This window comes from Pleurodeles waltl, chromosome 9 (assembly GCF_031143425.1).
Source record: "Pleurodeles waltl isolate 20211129_DDA chromosome 9, aPleWal1.hap1.20221129, whole genome shotgun sequence".
Lineage (NCBI taxonomy): Eukaryota > Metazoa > Chordata > Amphibia > Caudata > Salamandridae > Pleurodeles > Pleurodeles waltl.
Window position 1 is genome coordinate 974,610,412 of NC_090448.1, and position 20,248 is coordinate 974,630,659.

At 42.8% G+C, this 20,248-nt stretch overlaps 1 protein-coding gene across 1 annotated transcript in view; it reads left to right on the top strand.

The window, feature by feature from the left end:
- Positions 1–20,248, top strand: part of POMT2 (protein O-mannosyltransferase 2) — a 331,358-nt gene that overhangs the window by 3,799 nt on the left and 307,311 nt on the right. The window lies entirely within an intron of this gene.

A 20,248-nucleotide genomic window follows, 5' to 3' on the forward strand; every position in this document is an offset into this window, starting at 1 on the left:
TGCAGTGGTGCAGAGTACACTGCAATGGCTTTGAGTGATGTAGAGTACAGTAGTGTAAAGTGCAGTGGCAGTGAGTAGTGGTGTTGAGTGCAGTGGCATATAGTAGAGCGGTGAAGAGTAGTGTGCAGTGACGTAGCATGCAGTGGCGCAGTGTAGAATGGTGTAGACTGCACTAGCATGGGGTAGAGGGATGCAGTGACCTAGAGTAGAGTGGCATAGAGTGGTGCAGAGTAGAGTTTCATCAAGTGCAGTAGCATGGAGTGGAGTAGAGTGCAATGGCCTAGAGTAGAGTTGTACAGAGTAGAGTGTAGAGGTGTGTTCAGTGGCATAGAGTTGAGTGGTGCAGAATAGAATGTCGTAGAATGCAGTAGTATAAAGTGCAGGGGCGTAGCGATGCAGAGCAGAGTGGCATACATTTCAGCGGGGAAAGTGGTGTAGAGTAGAGCATCATAAATTGCAGTGGCATAGACTGGTGCAGAGTAGAGTGGCCAGTGTGCAGCGGCCTAGAGTGGTGTAGAGTGGCATAGAGTGTAGTGGTGTAGGTAGAGTAGTACAGTGGCATAGAGTGCAGTGGCATAGATTACTGTGGCATAGAGTGGTTGAAAGTAGAGTGACGTAGCTTTAAGTACAGTGGCATAGTGACTTAGAGTAGGGTAGATGCAGTAGTGTAGAACATGGTGGCATAGAGTGCAGTGGTGCAGAGTAGAGTGAAATAGCATGCAGTAATGAAGAGTACAGTGCAGTGGCTAGAGTTGTCCAGAGTAGAGTTCAGGTGCAAAAATTGTAGTGGGGCACAGTAGTGTAGAGGACAGTGGCATTGAGTGGTGCAGAGTAGACAAACTGCAGTAGCGCAAAGTGGAGTGGCATTGAGTTCAGTGGTGTAGACTGCAGTCGCATACAGTAGAGAGGTGTAGTGACATAGAGTGCAATGGCATAGAGTAGAGTGGTGCAAAGTATTGAAGAGTGGCCTAGAGTGTAGTGGTCTAGAATTCAGTGGTATAGATAGGCATAGAGTGTACTGGGCCAGAGTAAGTGGCGTAGCATGCCGTAGTGCACAGTGCAGTAGTGTAGAGTGCAGAGGCACAGAGTAGAGAGGTGCAGAGAGCAGTGGCATAGAATAGAGAGGTGCAGAGTAGAGTGCAGTGGCATAATGATGCAGAGTGCAGTGGCGTAGAGTCCAACGGCATAGAGTAGAGCGGTGCAGTGGCGTAGAGTACAATGACATAGAGTGCAGTGGTGTAAAGAGCAGTGGTGCAGAGTAGAGTGACGTAGAGTGCATTGGCATAGAGTAGAGAGGTGCAGAGTAGAGTGGCGTAGGGTGCAGTAGTACAGAGTACACTGCAATGGCTTTGAGTGATGTAGAGTACTATGGCGTAAAGTCCAGTGACATAGTGGTGTAGAGTGCAGTGGCATAGAGTAGAGAGGTGCAGAGTAGTGTGCAGTGGCTTAGCATGCAGTGATGCAGTGCACAATGGTGTAGACTGCACTAGCATAGGATAGAGGGGTGCAGTGTCCTAGAGTGCAGTGGCATAGAGTGGTGCAGAGTAGAGTGTCATAAAGTGCAGTAGCATGGAGCGGTGCGGAGTAGAGTGTCATAAAGTGCAGTGGCGCTGAGTAGAGTGGTGTACAGCACTATGGGGCATAGATTGCAGTGGCATAGAGTACAGTGCATAGCGTGTTGCAGAGCAGTGTAGAAGTGTAGAGTACAGTGGCACAGAATCGAGAGCTGTAGAGTGCAGTGGCATAGAATAGAGAGGTGCAGAGTATATTGCAGTGGTGCAGAGTGACGCAGATCACAGTGGGGCAGACTATAGTGGCATAAAGTCCAGTGGCATAGAGTACAGAGGTGCAGTGGTGTGGAGTAGAATGACGTAGAGTGCTGTGGTGTACCGGGCAGTGGCGTAGAGTAGTACAGAGTAGACTGAAGAGGGTTAGAGTGGTACAGAGTACTGTAGAGTGTGGTAGAGTAGAGTGCAGTGATGCTGAATAGAGTGGAGTAGAGTGCAGTGGGATAGAGTAGAGGGGTTCCGAATAGAGTGGCGTAGCATGCAGTGGTGCAGAGTACCATGCAATGGTTTGGAGTGATGTAGAGTACAGTGGTGTAAAGTGCAGTGGTGTAGAATGCAGTGGCACAGAGTAGAGTGGTGTAGAGTGCAATGGCATAGAGTAGCGAGGTGCAGAGTTGAATGCAGTATGTGCAGTGGTGTAGAGTGCAGTAGCATAGGGCAGGGAGGTGCAGTGGCATAGAATTCAGTGGTGTAGAGTGGTGCAGAAGAAAGTGTCATAAAGTGCAGTGGCATTGAGTGGTGCAAAGTAAAGTGGCAGAGTGCAGTGGCATTGAGTGGAGTGGTGTAAAGTGAAGTGGCATAGAGTGCAGTTCATGGAGTGGTGCACAGTGGAGTAGAATGGCATAGAATAGAGTGCAATGGTGTAGAGTTGTACAACATCCAGTGGTGCAGAGTACAGTGGCGTAGAGTGCTGTGGCTTAGAGTATAGTGGTGCAGAGTGGAGCGAATTAGGGTGCAGCAATGAAGAATACAGTGGCATAGAGTAGAGTGCTGTGGCCCAGAGTAAAGTGGTGCAGAGTAGAGTGGCGTAAAGTGCAGCGGCATGGAGTGGTGCACTGTACAATGGTGTAGAGTAGATTGGGACTAAGTATAGTGTTGTAGAATGCAGTGCCACAAAGTGTAATAGCATAGAATCCTGCAGAGGAGAGTTACATAGAGTGCAAGGCATAGATTGCAGTGGTGAAGAGTGCTGTGTCATAGAGTGGTTTGGAGTGCAGTGGCCTAAAGTAGGGTGATAGAGCATAAAGTGCAGTGGTATAGCATAATGCCGAGTGCAGTAGCATACAGTGATGCAGAGTACAGTGGCATAAATTGCAGTGGGTAATGTGGCGTAGAGTAGAGCAGTGTAAACTGCAGTGATGTAGAGTGGCATAGAGTGCAGTGGAGTAGAGCAGTGCAGAGCAGTGTGACCTAGAGTGCAGTGGTGTAGAGTGTAGTGGTCCAGAGCACAGGGAGGGGGTGGGGGGGAAAAGCAGCATGGAAGGGGGACCGGTAGGAGGGAATAGAAGCTACATGGATGGGGATATGGGAAATGGACTGAAAATACAAGCACTTATAGGGAGTGCTTGAGCGCAAAGAATAAAGTAGCTCCAAAAACTGGAGCGGTGGATGGGCACACATACTTGGTCCGTGCTCCAGTGGAGCCCCAAACACAAGAGAAGGACACGACAACTGCATACCGTGACAAGCGCAGATGAAGGAAATGAGAGCAATGCTGAAGCTAGCAATAGTAAGCTATGTGCGGGCAGAAAGCCCACTGTATGTAAACAACCTGTCTCTCAGAGACAGTGCATGCGCTGGCTAGTTTTCTTTTGTGTGTAATGTAACCTTGTGCTCAAGTTAAGTGCTTCAATACTTTTGGGTCAGTTTATCGCTATATAGAACTGCACAAAAAAAATGATAAAGTGTAATTTCATAAATCATTAATCCACTTCCCAAAAGGATAACTCAAGCTACATGCAGTTTACATTTATTTTAAATTTTTTAAGTGTGGCACTCTCCTACTTCTTAAAATTAGTGTTTTTTTGTTGTTGTTTAAAAAAAAAAAAAAAATCATCACAAACCATCAGACAGGGTACATCGGCTACGTCAGGACATCCAATATGGTTTTGTGTTCTGAATTTTCGAGCTCCTGTGTGATTCAGTTGAGTAGTTAAAATTGCGCTTCTTGCAGTCAATCTAGGGTGGGACGTCAGATTGGTTTCAGGGCATCTCGGAAATTTTTTTTAAAGGAAAATTGCAGGATTCTCCTGAGTATTGTACGAAGAAGCAGCAGTCTGCAAGTAGGCTTGCAGTTCATGAATTTGTCGCTCTGAGGTCCGCGCTCCAGGTTGCATGAAATGGTAAGCATCTGGCCTGCACACAGGCTAAGAGTGAGCCCATGCATGATTCTGTACGCATGCACAAAGGACAGAGAAATTCAACTGCAGCTGTTCTGGACCAGGTGCGCTACTGCAAGAGATCTCACAGTAGAACTGCTTGTGTGTGAAAGAACCAAAGATTCATATCAAGTATTTGCTTACAGGAACAGTCCTCAGCTTCTGAGCCATCTCCCTCACACCTTGAAAAGGGAAATGGGAGAAGCCACGACAAATTGGAGAAACTCCGCTCCTTCCCTTACAGAAAGATGAATAATGCTTATATCATTCAGGCAGCTAACGAAAAAACATGTGCCCATAAGCACATTAGTTACTTTATGGTTACCGTCCCCTCTGCAGATTCATGCCATGATGAGTCTGTATCCTAGGAGGAAAATTGAACTGGTCACCCAGAAGATACGAAGGTTAGGTGTAAATTTGCATTAAGAGGAAAGACAAGATGTGCTGGTTCATAAAATAATGCTGGTAACCTGAACTTTCAGGGAGAGGAGGAACCAGACCATTAGAAGGCTAAGCAGTCAGGATTTCCCCTGAAGTGAAAACAGTAGATTTATGGATGTGAAAAAACTGGACTTGCACATCCTGTGCAGGTTTATGCATAAGCTCGCCTACCTGAAAGTGAAATGCATTGCCTCCCACTGCTACAACAGCTCCATTATTTCATGTGTAGTTAGAATGTCCGTCTCATAATCCCGAAATGCACGATCCTGACATTGAACAAGGTACCCGCTCAGTGGTTTGAGATGATTTCTTGCCCAGAGCATTACACAGTGGAATCCATATTTCCCTCTCCCTGTAGCCACACAGTGGCTGGTGCCTCTTATTTTCTGTACCAACACCCTCAGACTACAAACTGATACTCTGGGCCCTGAAATCTACCAGGAATATTTCCCTGTTTACGTGAAAGAAGACACACTTTAATCATTGGCTCCAGAAGGGCAAAACCGTGACTGCTTCAAATTGATTAAAATCATAGACTGCAGCCTCATCATGCAAGCCTTTGACTTACGGTTGGAGTGGCTTTAATTAATCTATCTTAAAATAGGACTGGACAGAGGCCCCTTTCCTATGAACAATACAAATAAAAGTTACCATCATTTTGGAAATCTCCCATATTTCTGAAATGAGACAGAATAAAATCAATTGTTGACCCGTTTGAGAGGTGTACAACTGTCCTGAATCCCCCTGACCAGTTTTGTGACACACCAGTGTATTAAAATCCTCATGAGCTCTATTACATTTTAATGCTGCAGCGTCTGTCTCTGATGCCTCTGCTACGAGACCTTACCATAATGCATTGAAAATACATATGATACCCAGCCAGCGAAATCTGTAGTTCATGGCTCTTGCCATAATAAGGAATGTTGGTGTAGGAAAGTGGAGCATGCACTCTGGAGGATGTTGATGAGCGTGCCTACCTGTTGTAAGTAAGGCACATGAAGTACATTTTATATCAACAGGTCTTATTCCTTGTGAATAGGCGAGAATAATATTACAGTTAAACATTGATATACCTGTTAAGAATATTGTAACATAGTATAATTATTAGACCTTTAAGTATGTATATATATTAAACTTATATAGTTGTTAAAATGTAGATACTGAAAATGGTACAGTCCTGACTCACCTTAGAATGTGATGATTGATGGTCTAGCTGGGAGTCCAGGTTAGAATGTTGAGTGAGGAGCTGATCAGATGGCTGTATGAAGAGTTCGTGAATAAAGTACTTATCCTGAAGCGTGGTCTCCTGTCTATGATTACAACATCAATTTTGCCGACGAGGATGGGATTGCTGCGCAGGGGGCAGTTGAACTCTTCACCCCTGATGCTGGTGTAAGGAGAATTGCTGATTTGGAGCCATCCTGTGAGTAAATTCACTCTGAACTGCTGGGTCACTGAGACAGCCAGGACATCCTATGTTAATCGTTGGTGACAGAACCATCATATATATAGCGAAAGAAGGAACCAAATATGCAGTGTTTAACTGTGAGCTCTAAGAGCTAATAGGACTCAATTCTGCCTGGTGTGGTGACCGTTTTATATACTGAGTGTAGCAGTTGTGTGAAGTTCTTCAAGTGTGAGCGTTGAGATCGTCAGCTGCGTGGCAAAAGGATCTCCAGCCGTGTGCGAAGCTGAAAAGGAGAAGTGTTTGGCTGTGCGGCATTGTACCCGGAGCGGCGCGAAGTACTGGAGAATAGAGAAGGCAAGAGGAGTCCAGCTGAGCGGCTAAGTGAGTGTAGCCGTGTGCGTAGCCGGAGGCGAAAGCGTTCGTGTCAGTGACATTCCGGACGCGTTAATTGTGGGAAAGGCTGTCAGGGCTTTTGGCGCTTTGTCAACAACGCCTGTACGGAGGAGAGACACGCCCACGTTGTTGACATTCAAAGCGTTCGTGTCGTTGAGATTCCGGACGTGGTTGTCTTCGGGGAAGCGCTGTCAGTGCTTATGGCGTTCTTCCAACAGCGTCAGTACGCTGTGTTGAGAAGGTGGCAGTGCCGTCAGAGCTTTGGCAGGCTTTTTCCAACAGCGTCAGTACGCGGGTTGGAACCGCGGCAAAATAAGGATTGAAGGCAGAAAAACAACAGAGGCAGTCACTGGAGCGTGGTGCAACTGACAGAGTTGGGCGGAAGTCCTAATAAAAACAAGCGTGAGGCATATTTTTATGGCACTGCTAAATAGGAAGGACTGATATTTCAAGTATCTTCCTTTTCTTTTCTCCTCCATAATGTATTAAGTGTTACACAAGTGTGTGTGTGGGACAAGGTGAAATTATAAATAGAAGAAAAAAAAAAAGAAACACTACTTGTATAATTACACTTAAGTAATTGTAATAGCTACTGTAATGAGTTTAATGTTGTTTAATTACTAAATTTACAGGCTGGAAAGTTACCAAATTCTAGAAAATATTACCTAAGTTAAGCATTCAGAGTAATAATAAAAGAGTATCTAATCACATAAGCATTAACATAACATGGCTGCTGCAAGCATGAACCAACCCCCACCCTTCCTAAATGAAGTAGGAGACCCAAGTGTACTTTGGAAGGATTGGATAAAATTGTTCGAATCATATATAATTGCCATTGGGGGTGAAAAATGTTCATCGTTACGAAAGCAGCATATTCTTTTACATAATGTAGGAAGGCTTACGATAACCTACCAGATACTGAGGATAAAGGGGAAGAAGGAGAAGATCTGGATGAATATGAAAAGACTCGTAAAAAATTAGAGGATCACTTTGGACTAAGAATTAATGTTGTACTGGAAAGACATAAGTTTTTTTCTACAGCACAAGGTAAAGATGAAAGAGTGTCTGGCTATATAGCTTATTTGAAGGGTCTGGCAATCACTTGTGATTTTGGGAGCCTTGAGGACTCATTAATAAGAGATCACTTAGTTAGATGCACCAATAATAACAAAGTGCAAGAAAAATTATTAATATTAAACCCCTCGTTAAAGGAAGCAATTGAAATTGCTAAGAGTATTGAACATACAGCAGAATGCATGAGTTTGATTAAAAATACCATGACGGTAGATGAAGTGAGGGAAGTTAAGATTAGTTCTAAACAGGATTATAGAGAATCGAAACGAGAGGAAGAATGTAAGGTCCAGAAAGTATTACATAGGAAAAGTCCTATAGATAACACAAAAAATAGGTGTTATAGGTGTGGGAATAACAAACATTTAGCAAATAACCCAGACTGTCCTGCTAGGAGCTGCATATGCAGGAGATGTGGAGCCAGAGGGCATTATGCTAGAATGTGTAAAGGTGAAAAACATGAACAAGGAGGTAAGAGAACTGTGCACAAGGTAGAAGAGGGTCAAGACTACCATAATAAATTTGTGTTACACATGAAGAATAGTAGCGGAACAAAAAGTATGAATGAAATTTACCCTTCGTGTGACATTATTTTAGAAGGTGAGAGAGTGAGAGTGTTGGCAGATTCGTGCTCTCCGTTCACAATTATAAATTATGGCATGTATGAAAACAAATTCAAGACGAAAGGATACATTTTGCTACCGGCAGATATATCCCCAAGTGGGTATAACAATGATCCAATACCATTGGAAGGTATGATGAATATGCAAATAACATTCAAGGATAGACAGATTAAAGGTAAAGTTTACTTTGCCAGGAAGGGATCTAGTCTTCTTGGTTGGAAACATCAAAAAGAATTAGGCATACGACTTGACCCTAATCTAGAAGAACCAGTACTAGTAGTGGAAAATCTTAAAAAGGACCACGAAATATGTAAAGAGTTCCCTAACGTATTTGATGACAGACTTGGCCTTTTGATTAACTACCAACACAAGATTATTGTGAAAGATGGAGCAATCCCTATAGCTCACAAGGTGAGATCCATCCCACTCCTCATGCGTGAACCTTTAAAACAGGAGTTGAGTAGATTGGAACAACAAGGTGTGATTGAACCAATTGAAAGTTCATTATGGCTAGCTTCGATTGTTGTGGCCCGAAAACCTAACGGAAAAGGTATACGTGTATGTGTAGATCTCAGAGTCTTAAATGCTAACATTTGGGTCGATAGATTCCCTTTGCCTAAGATTAATGAGATGTTGAGTACAATGGGCCCGGCAAAAGTTTTTAGTGTCATCGACCTTTCCTCAGCATATCATCAAGTTGAATTGCACCCCTCTTCGCGTTCGCTCACCTCTTTTATCACACCGTTTGGTGCTTTCAGGTATTGTAGAATGCCATTTGGACTAGCGTCCGCTGCGGCTGTGTTCCAGCGTATCATGCAAAATATCCTGAAAGACATCAACCATGTTCTATGTTTCCAGGATGACATGTTGATTTATGGCAATAGCAAACAAGAACATGATGACACTCTAAGAAAAGTATTCAAAGTTTTGTGTCAGGCCGGAATGACTATTAAAAAGGAAAAGTGCTGTTTTGGAGTAGAGTCTGTAAAATATCTAGGTCATAGAATTTCAAAGGAAGGGGTCCATCCTAAATATGATTTAGTCGAAGCAGTAAGAGAAGCTGTGGCTCCTACAAACAAACAGGAACTCAGATCTTTCCTAGGTCTGGCTGAATATATGGCTAAATTTGTACATCATTTTGCTATGGTTACAGCACCTATGAGGAAGTTGTTAAATGCCTGTTGACATTCTACATTCCATACGAATTGCACATCTTTTTTTAACATGATTAAGGAAGCAATATATAATTCTCCACATTTGGGAATTTTTGATTCCAGGCATAAAACTTGGGTGACCACGGATGCCAGTGGTCAGGGATTGGGTGCAACCCTATCCCAATGCGTTGATGGGCAAGAAAAGATTGTTGCTTTTGCATCTAGAGCATTGTGTGGTGCAGAAGGGAACTACTCGACCATTGAAAGAGAGACGCTGGCCTGTTTTTGGGCTGTAAATAATTTCAAATTCTTCCTTTGGGGTTTACCATTCACAATAAGAACTGACCATAAGCCATTAGTCAATGTATTTACCACTCAAGGTAGAGAACGTGCCACTCCTCGTATTGCGAAGTGGATATTAGGTCTCGGAAGCTATAATTTCAAAGTGATATATGTGCCTGCTAGCAAAAACACAATAGCTGACTACCTGTCCAGATCCACGAAGCAAAATACGGGAAATACTGTTGAGCAGGAGTATAGGAAGGAAATATTAAATCCCGAACCCATACTGTGGGTGGAACTGGCAAGTTTAACTAAGGAGGAATGGGTAAAAGAAACAAGGGAAGACAATGTATTGAACCTACTGAGAGAGAAAATTGTCAACGGGTGGCCAAATAGTCTAAAAGATGTGGAGGATGACCTTAAGGGATACTGGGATATCAGATCAGAACTTCATATTTCTGATAATTTAATCATGAGAGGGGAGAGAGTCATACCTCCGGAGAAATTGTGGAACAAACTAATAGAGTTAGCACATGAAGGTCATTTAGGGAGGAGCATGACGAAAAATAAATTAAGAGCTACATACTGGTTCCCAAAAATGGATGGGTTAGTAGAAAACTCTGTGAGAGAATGCACAACATGTGCACTTAGTGATAGAACTAACCTAACACGCAAAGCTCCATTGTCAACAATGAGTGTGCCGCTTAAACCGTGGGACAATCTCGGGTTGGACATTATAGGACCAATTGATCACCTAGGTTGCAAGGGAAAATACAGGGAGTGCAGAATTATTAGGCAAGTTGTATTTTTGAGGATTAATTTTATTATTGAACAACAACCATGTTCTCAATGAACCCAAAAAACTCATTAATATCAAAGCTGAATATTTTTGGAAGTAGTTTTTAGTTTGTTTTTAGTTTTAGCTATGTTAGGGGGATATCTGTGTGTGCAGGTGACTATTACTGTGCATAATTATTAGGCAACTTAACAAAAAACAAATATATACCCATTTCAATTATTTATTATTACCAGTGAAACCAATATAACATCTCAACATTCACAAATATACATGTCTGACATTCAAAAACAAAACAAAAACAAATCAGTGACCAATATAGCCACCTTTCTTTGCAAGGACACTCAAAAGCCTGCCATCCATGGATTCTGTCAGTGTTTTGATCTGTTCACCATCAACATTGCGTGCAGCAGCAACCACAGCCTCCCAGACACTGTTCAGAGAGGTGTACTGTTTTCCCTCCTTGTAAATCTCACATTTGATGATGGACCACAGGTTCTCAATGGGGTTCAGATCAGGTGAACAAGGAGGCCATGTCCTTAGATTTCCTTCTTTTATACCCTTTCTTGCCAGCCACGCTGTGGAGTACTTGGACGCGTGTGATGGAGCATTGTCCTGCATGAAAATCATGTTTTTCTTGAAGGATGCAGACTTCTTCCTGTACCACTGCTTGAAGAAGGTGTCTTCCAGGAACTGGCAGTAGGACTGGGAGTTGAGCTTGACTCCATCCTCAACCCGAAAAGGCCCCACAAGCTCATCTTTGATGATACCAGCCCAAACCAGTACTCCACCTCCACCTTGCTGGCGTCTGAGTCGGACTGGAGCTCTCTGCCCTTTACCAATCCAGCCACGGGCCCATCCATCTGGCCCATCAAGACTCACTCTCATTTCATCAGTCCATAAAACCTTAGAAAAATCAGTCTTGAGATATTTCTTGGCCCAGTCTTGACGTTTCAGCTTGTGTGTCTTGTTCAGTGGTGGTCGTCTTTCAGCCTTTCTTACCTTGGCCATGTCTCTGAGTATTGCACACCGTGTGCTTTTGGGCACTCCAGTGATGTTGCAGCTCTGAAATATGGCCAAACTGGTGGCAAGTGGCATCGTGGCAGCTGCACGCTTGACTTTTCTCAGTTCTTGGGCAGTTATTTTGCGCCTTGGTTTTTCCACACGCTTCTTGCGACCCTGTTGACTATTTTGAATGAAACGCTTGATTGTTCGATGATCACGCTTCAGAAGCTTTGCAATTTTAAGAGTGCTGCATCCCTCTGCAAGATATCTCACTATTTTTGACTTTTCTGAGCCTGTCAAGTCCTTCTTTTGACCCATTTTGCCAAAGGAAAGGAAGTTGCCTAATAATTATGCACACCTGATATAGGGTGTTGATGTCATTAGACCACACCCCTTCTCATTACAGAGATGCACATCACCTAATATGCTTAATTGGTAGTAGGCTTTCGAGCCTATACAGCTTGGAGTAAGACAACATGCATAAAGAGGATGATGTGGTCAAAATACTAATTTGCCTAATAATTCTGCACTCCCTGTATGTTTGTGTCTTAATTGATTATCATTCTCATTGGACAATATTCAAAATTGTAAATCAAATCACGACGAGGGATGTGATCTTATTCTTAACTGAATCATTTATGAGTGAAGGAGTTCCCACCACATTAGTGACAGATAATGGTGTGCAATTTACATCGGATGCTATGAAAGTTTTCTTGAATAATTGGGGCATTCGTCAATTTAGGACGGCCTTATATAACCCTAAGGCAAATGGGTTGGTGGAGAGGATGAATAGAATGTTCAAGGAATGCATTCAGGGAGCGAAGGTGTCAAGGAAGCCATGTGAGGATGCGCTAAGACAAATGTTATGGGCTTATCACACCACACCTAATGCAGTCACAAGTGTATCACCATTTCAATCCTTGAAGGGTAGGCACCCTGGTACTAAACTGAATCCTAACTGGCTGAAGGGTGGTGAACAAGTACATGAGCAGAAGGAGGTGAGTGCTGAATGTGTTAAGCGTAAGCAAGAAAAATATAGGAATTGGTACAATGATAAATTTAGCACTAAAGAAGGGTTTTGGCAAGTAGGACAAAGAGTGAAATTCAGACGCCCTGATAAGTTGCAACATGGAAATAGTAAATTCTCAGATCCACTTAGAATCAGAGAAATTTTTAAAAATGTTGTCAGATTAGAGGATGGCAAATGCTGGAGCATGGACAGAATAGTGCGCCATCAGGAGTCGAAGAATGATGAGAGAGAAAGGTTGACTACAGCAAATGAGTCCTCTGGTCTGGCGGACCAACGATGTAGCACTCGGATCAGAAGAAGCCCCGCATGGTGTAAAGACTTTATCTTTTCTCGCTAAGGAGGGGAGATATGTTGTAAGTAAGGCACATGAAGTACATTTTATATCAACAGGTCTTATTCCTTGTGAATAGGCGAGACCACGCTTCAGGATAAGTACTTTATTCACGAACTCTTCATACAGCCATCTGATCAGCTCCTCACTCAACATTCTAACCTGGACTCCCAGCTAGACCATCAATCATCACATTCTAAGGTGAGTCAGGACTGTACCATTTTCAGTATCTACATTCTAACAACTATATAAGTTTAATATATATACATACTTAAAGGTCTAATAATTATACTATGTTACAATATTCTTAACAGGTATATCAATGTTTAACTGTAATATTATTCTCGCCTATTGACAAGGAATAAGATCTGTTGATATAAAATGTACTTCATGTGCCTTACTTACAACATATCTCCCCTCCTTAGCGAGAAAAGATAAAGTCTTTACACCATGCGGGGCTTCTTCTGATCCGAGTGCTACATCGTTGGTCCGCCAGACCAGAGGACTCATTTGCTGTAGTCAACCTTTCTCTCTCATCATTCTTCGACTCCTGATGGCGCACTATTCTGTCCATGCTCCAGCATTTGCCATCCTCTAATCTGACAACATTTCAAAAAAATTCTCTGATTCTAAGTGGATCTGAGAATTTACTATTTCCATGTTGCAACTTATCAGGGAGTCTGACTTTCACTCTTTGTCCTACTTGCCAAAACCCTTCTTTAGTGCTAAATTTATCATTGTACCAATTCCTATATTTTTCTTGCTTACGCTTAACACATTCAGCACTCACCTCCTTCTGCTCATGTACTTGTTCACCACCCTTCAGCCAGTTAGGATTCAGTTTAGTACCAGGGTGCCTACCCTTCAAGGATTGAAATGGTGATACACTTGTGACTGCATTAGGTGTGGTGTGATAAGCCCATAACATTTGTCTTAGCGCATCCTCACATGGCTTCCTTGACACCTTCGCTCCCTGAATGCATTCCTTGAACATTCTATTCATCCTCTCCACCAACCCATTTGCCTTAGGGTTATATAAGGCCGTCCTAAATTGACGAATGCCCCAATTATTCAAGAAAACTTTCATAGCATCCGATGTAAATTGCACACCATTATCTGTCACTAATGTGGTGGGAACTCCTTCACTCATAAATGATTCAGTTAAGAATAAGATCACATCCCTCGTCGTGATTTGATTTACAATTTTGAATATTGTCCAATGAGAATGATAATCAATTAAGACACAAACATATTTTCCCTTGCAACCTAGGTGATCAATTGGTCCTATAATGTCCAACCCGAGTTTGTCCCACGGTTTAAGCGGCACACTCATTGGTGACAATGAAGCTTTGCGTGTTAGGTTAGTTCTATCACTAAGTGCACATGTTGTGCATTCTCTCACAGAGTTTTCTACTAACCCATCCATTTTTGGGAACCAGTATGTAGCTCTTAATTTATTTTTCGTCATGCTCCTCCCTAAATGACCTTCATGTGCTAACTTTATTAGTTTGTTCCACAATTTCTCCGGAGGTATGACTCTCTCCCCTCTCATGATTAAATTATCAGAAATATGAATTTCTGATCTGATATCCCAGTATCCCTTAAGGTCATCCTCCACATCTTTTAGACTATTTGGCCACCCGTTGACAATTTTCTCTCTCAGTAGGTTCAATACATTGTCTTCCCTTGTTTCTTTTACCCATTCCTCCTTAGTTAAACTTGCCAGTTCCACCCACAGTATGGGTTCGGGATTTAATATTTCCTTCCTATACTCCTGCTCAACAGTATTTCCCGTATTTTGCTTCGTGGATCTGGACAGGTAGTCAGTTATTGTGTTTTTGCTACCAGGCACATATATCACTTTGAAATTATAGCTTCCGAGACCTAATATCCACTTCGCAATACGAGGAGTGGCACGTTCTCTACCTTGAGTGGTAAATACATTGACTAATGGCTTATGGTCAGTTCTTATTGTGAATGGTAAACCCCAAAGGAAGAATTTGAAATGATTTACAGCCCAAAAACAGGCCAGCGTCTCTCTTTCAATGGTCGAGTAGTTCCCTTCTGCACCACACAATGCTCTAGATGCAAAAGCAACAATCTTTTCTTGCCCATCAACGCATTGGGATAGGGTTGCACCCAATCCCTGACCACTGGCATCCGTGGTCACCCAAGTTTTATGCCTGGAATCAAAAATTCCCAAATGTGGAGAATTATATATTGCTTCCTTAATCATGTTAAAAAAAGATGTGCAATTCGTATGGAATGTAGAATGTCAACAGGCATTTAACAACTTCCTCATAGGTGCTGTAACCATAGCGAAATGATGTACAAATTTAGCCATATATTCAGCCAGACCTAGGAAAGATCTGAGTTCCTGTTTGTTTGTAGGAGCCACAGCTTCTCTTACTGCTTCGACTAAATCATATTTAGGATGGACCCCTTCCTTTGAAATTCTATGACCTAGATATTTTACAGACTCTACTCCAAAACAGCACTTTTCCTTTTTAATAGTCATTCCGGCCTGACACAAAACTTTGAATACTTTTCTTAGAGTGTCATCATGTTCTTGTTTGCTATTGCCGTAAATCAACATGTCATCCTGGAAACATAGAACATGGTTGATGTCTTTCAGGATATTTTTCATGATACGCTGGAACACAGCTGCAGCGGACGCTAGTCCAAATGGCATTCTACAATACCTGAAAGCACCAAAAAATGTGATAAAAGAGGTGAGCGAACGCGAAGAGGGGTGCAATTCAGCTTGATGATATGCTGAGGAAAGGTCGATGACACTAAAAACTTTTGCCGGGCCCATTGTACTCAACATCTCATTAATCTTAGGCAAAGGGAATCTATCCACCCAAATGTTAGCATTTAAGTCTCTGAGATCTACACATACACGTATACCTTTTCCGTTAGGTTTTCGGGCCACAACAATCATAGCTAGCCATAATGAACTTTCAATTGGTTCAATCACACCTTGTTGTTCCAATCTACTCAACTCCTGTTTTAAAGGTTCACGCATGAGGAGTGGGATGGATCTCACCTTGTGAGCTATAGGGATTGCTCCATCTTTCACAATAATCTTGTGTTGGTAGTTAATGAAAAGGCCAAGTCTGTCATCAAATACGTTAGGGAACTCTTTACATATTTCGTGGTCCTTTTTAAGATTTTCCACTACTAGTACTGGTTCTTCTAGATTAGGGTCAAGTCGTATGCCTAATTCTTTTTGATGTTTCCAACCAAGAAGACTAGATCCCTTCCTGGCAAAGTAAACGTTACCTTTAATCTGTCTATCCTTGAATGTTATTTGCATATTCATCATACCTTCCAATGGTATTGGATCATTGTTATACCCACTTGGGGATATATCTGCCGGTTGCAAAATATATCCTTTCGTCTTGAATTTGTTTTCATACATACCATAATTTATAATTGTGAACGGAGAGCACAAATCTGCAAACACTCTCACTCTCTCACCTTCTAAAATAATGTCACACGAAGGGTAAATTTCATTCATACTTTTTGTTCCGCTACTATTCTTCATTTGTAACACAAATTTATTATGGTAGTCTTGACCCTCTTCTACCTTGTGCACAGTTCTCTTACCTCCTTGTTCATGTTTTTCACCTTTACACATTCTAGCATAATGCCCTCTGGCTCCACATCTCCTGCATATGCAGCTCCTAGCAGGACAGTCTGGGTTATTTGCTAAATGTTTGTTATTCCCACACCTATAACACCTATTTTTTGTGTTATTTATAGGACTTTTCCTATGTAATACTTCCTTGACCTTACATTCTTCCTCTCGTTTCGATTCTCTATAATCCTGTTTAGAACTAATCTTAACTTCCCTCACTTCATCTACCGTCATGGTATTTTTAATCAAACTCATGCATTCTGCTGTATGTTCGATACTCTTAGCAATTTCAATTGCTTCCTTTAACGAGGGGTTTAATATTAATAATTTTTCTTGCACTTTGTTATTATTGGTGCATCTAACTAATTGATCTCTTATTAATGAGTCCTCAAGGCTCCCAAAATCACAAGTGATTGCCAGACCCTTCAAACAAGCTATATAGCCAGACACTCTTTCATCTTTACCTTGTGCTCTAGAAAAAAAACTTATGTCTTTCCAGTACAACATTAATTCTTAGTCCAAAGTGATCCTCTAATTTTTTAAGAGTCTTTTCATATTCATCCAGATCTTCTCCTACTTCCCCTTCATCCTCAGGATCTGGTAGGTTATCGTAAACCTTCCTACCTTGTATTCCTAGATTATGTAAAAGAATATGCTGCTTTCGTAACGATGAAAATTTTTCACCCCCAATGGCAATTATATATGATTCGAACAATTTTATCCAATCCTTCCAAAGTACACTTGGCTCTCCTACTTCATTTAGGAAGGGTGGGGGTTGGTTCATGCTTGCAGCAGCCATGTTATGTTAATGTTTATGTGATTAGATACTCTTTTTTTATTACTCTGAATGCTTAACTTAGGTAATATTTTCTAGAATTTGTTAACTTTCCAGCCTGTAAATTTAGTGATTAAACAACATTAAACTCATTACAGTAGCTATTACAATTACTTAAGTGTAATTATACAAGTAGTGTTTCTTTTTTTTTTCTTCTATTTATAATTTCACCTTGTCCCACACACACACTTGTGTAACACTTAATACATTATGGAGGGGAAAAGAAAAGGAAGATACTTGAAGTATCAGTCCTTCCTATTTAGCAGTGCCATAAAAATATGCCTCACGCTTGTTTTTATTAGGACTTCCGCCCAACTCTGTCAGTTGCACCACGTTCCAGTGACTGCCTCCGTTGTTTTTCTGCTTTCAATCCTAATTTTGCCGCGGTTCCAACCCGCGTACTGACGCTGTTGGAAAAAGCCTGCCAAAGCTCTGACGGCACTGCCACCTTCTCAACACCACGTACTGACGCTGTTGGAAGAACGCTGTAAGCACTGACAGCACTTCCCCGAAGACAAACACGTCCGGAATGTCAACGACACGAACGCTTTGAATGTCAACAACGTGGGCGTGTCTCTCCTCCGTACAGGCGTTGTTGACAAAGCGCCAAAAGCCCTGACAGCCTTTCCCACAATTAACGCGTCCGGAATGTCACTGACACGAACGCTTTTGCCTCCGGCTACGCACACGGCTACAGTCACTTAGCCGCTCAGCTGGACTCCTCTTGCCTTCTCTATTCTCCAGTACCTCGCGCCGCTCCGTGTACAATGCTGCACAGCCAAACACTTCTCCTTTTCAGCTTCGCACACGGCTAGAGATCCTTTTGCCACGCAGCTGACTATCTCAACGCTCACACTTGAAGAACTTCACACAACTGCTACACTCAGTATATAAAACGGTCACCACACCAGGCAGAATTAAGTCCTATTAACTCTTCGAGCTCACAGTTAAACACTGCATATTTGGTTCCTTCTTTCGCTATATATATGATGGTTCTGTCACCAACGATTAACATAGGATGTCCTGGCTGTCTCAGTGACCCAGCAGTTCAGAGTGAATTTACTCACAGGATGGCTCCAAATCAGCAATTCTCCTTACACCAGCATCAGGGGTGAAGAGTTCAACTGCCCCCTGCGCAGCAATCCCATCCTCGTCACCAAAATTGATGTTGTAATCGTAGACAGGAGACCACGCTTCAGGATAAGTACTTTATTCACGAACTCTTCATACAGCCATCTGATCAGCTCCTCACTCAACATTCTAACCTGGACTCCCAGCTAGACCATCAATCATCACATTCTAAGGTGAGTCAGGACTGTACCATTTTCAGTATCTACATTCTAACAACTATATAAGTTTAATATATATACATACTTAAAGGTCTAATAATTATACTATGTTACAATATTCTTAACAGGTATATCAATGTTTAACTGTAATATTATTCTCGCCTATTCACAAGGAATAAGACCTGTTGATATAAAATGTACTTCATGTGCCTTACTTACAACACTACCACTGTTCTTTTTCTTTATTTGAGAAACTAGCTTTGTTTCGAAAGGGACTCTCACAGCTTTCGTCTTTGAAAGCCTTTTCCAGAAAATTGTAAAATTGTGGACTACACCTCCAAAAATGGAACAACTCTTCGTGAACTCTCCGTTTGCTAGTCTCAAACTCATCTGTTATTCAGCCTACTACTGCCTCACAGCTGATCCTACAGAAATATATATAGGTATATCCTTTATTATTCTAAGCAACATAAGTGTTTCTTCAGGGTGATTAAAGCAAGTTCAGTCAATAAAAACCTGCCTGCTAATGATGAGTAGAAGTACAAAAGTGAGAGAGTACATCAGTACGCAAACCAAAAACATGACTTTTAAGTCACGTGTATCAAAACCAATGATAAAACATAGGCCCTCATTATGACAGCAGCAGTCTTTTGCCGACACCGCCACAGCTGCGGCCGCCCGAAGATCGCCAGTGCTGGTGGTCTTCTGACCACCGTATTATGACTGCCACCGGATATCCACCCTGCCGGCAGATGGATATCCGGCGGCATTCATCAAGGCGTTTGGTGGCGCTTAGGCGGTTTTACTGCTGGCACCACCATGCCAGGAAAAGACCTCCCCCAGAATTACAACCAGTAATTCTGTGTGGCGGTCTTCTGGTGGCGGTGCCGGTGGTGGGAGCGCAATCCTGTCCCCTAACGGAGGAGCACCTCTTCAGACGAGGTAAGTGCCGTCCGCAAGGGGAGGGGGGTGGGGGTGTGTGTGAGTGTGTGTGTGTGTATGCGTGTCATGAATGTGGGGAGAGGAGTGCCTGTGCGCCTGTGTGTAAATGGGGTGATGCCTGTGTGTATGCATGTGGACGGGGGTGGGGGTGTGTGCATGGGTGAATGTGTAATGGGGGTGTGAGTGAGTGAGTGCGTGCAGGTGCGTGTATGTATGGATGTAGGTGAAGGGAGGGGGTGGTTGGCTGGTGAGTGCATGTGTGATGTGTATGGGTATGCATGCGTGTCTGTGGGAGAGAATGTTGTGCGTGTGTGAGTGGGGGTGTGCCTGTGTGATTGTGTGGGGGTGCATGCATGCATGTGTGTGTAGGTATTTGGGGGGCATCCCGGCGACAGGAACGCAAGGTCCTGTCGTCGGGATACCTTACCGCAAGCATTTTGCGACGATGGAACTGCCAGGAAAATGCTGGCAGTGTCCCGAGTCGGAATGACTTCAGCGGTTATCCGACTCCTGCCGGGCTGCAGGTGGAAACCTCCAGCCTGGCGGGCTGCAGTAAGGCGGCAGGACGGGCGGGGACGCAGCGGTTTGGCAGTGGCCAAACAGCCGCGGTTGTAATATGGTGGTCTGCACCGCCAGTCCCACAGCGGTGAGACCGCCACAATGGCCCTGGCGAGCCATGGACCGCAAGGGTCATAATGAGAGCCATAGTTTGGGAAGCAACAGTGCTACTGTGGCATTGTGGAATGACAGCACAGAATGCATGACCAGACTTAATCAAGACTCATGAAGTTCTGGCCTTTTACTACCAAATTGTTGGAAAAGAATCCAACACTGTATACTTTTGTTGCTATACTTTTCGACCCCAAGAAGGACACGTTATCAGTGTAACAGTAGGGCTATATAGGTTAATCACCATTGCTTGCTACCCCCATTCAATGGTGAGCAAAGAGGAAAAAGGGCCATGAATACCAGCGAATGAATAAAATGGGGAAAAAAACAAGGTTGTTTTAATAAACTAGCAAAAAATGGGGCATTCTCTGACAGTGGCTGAATAAATAA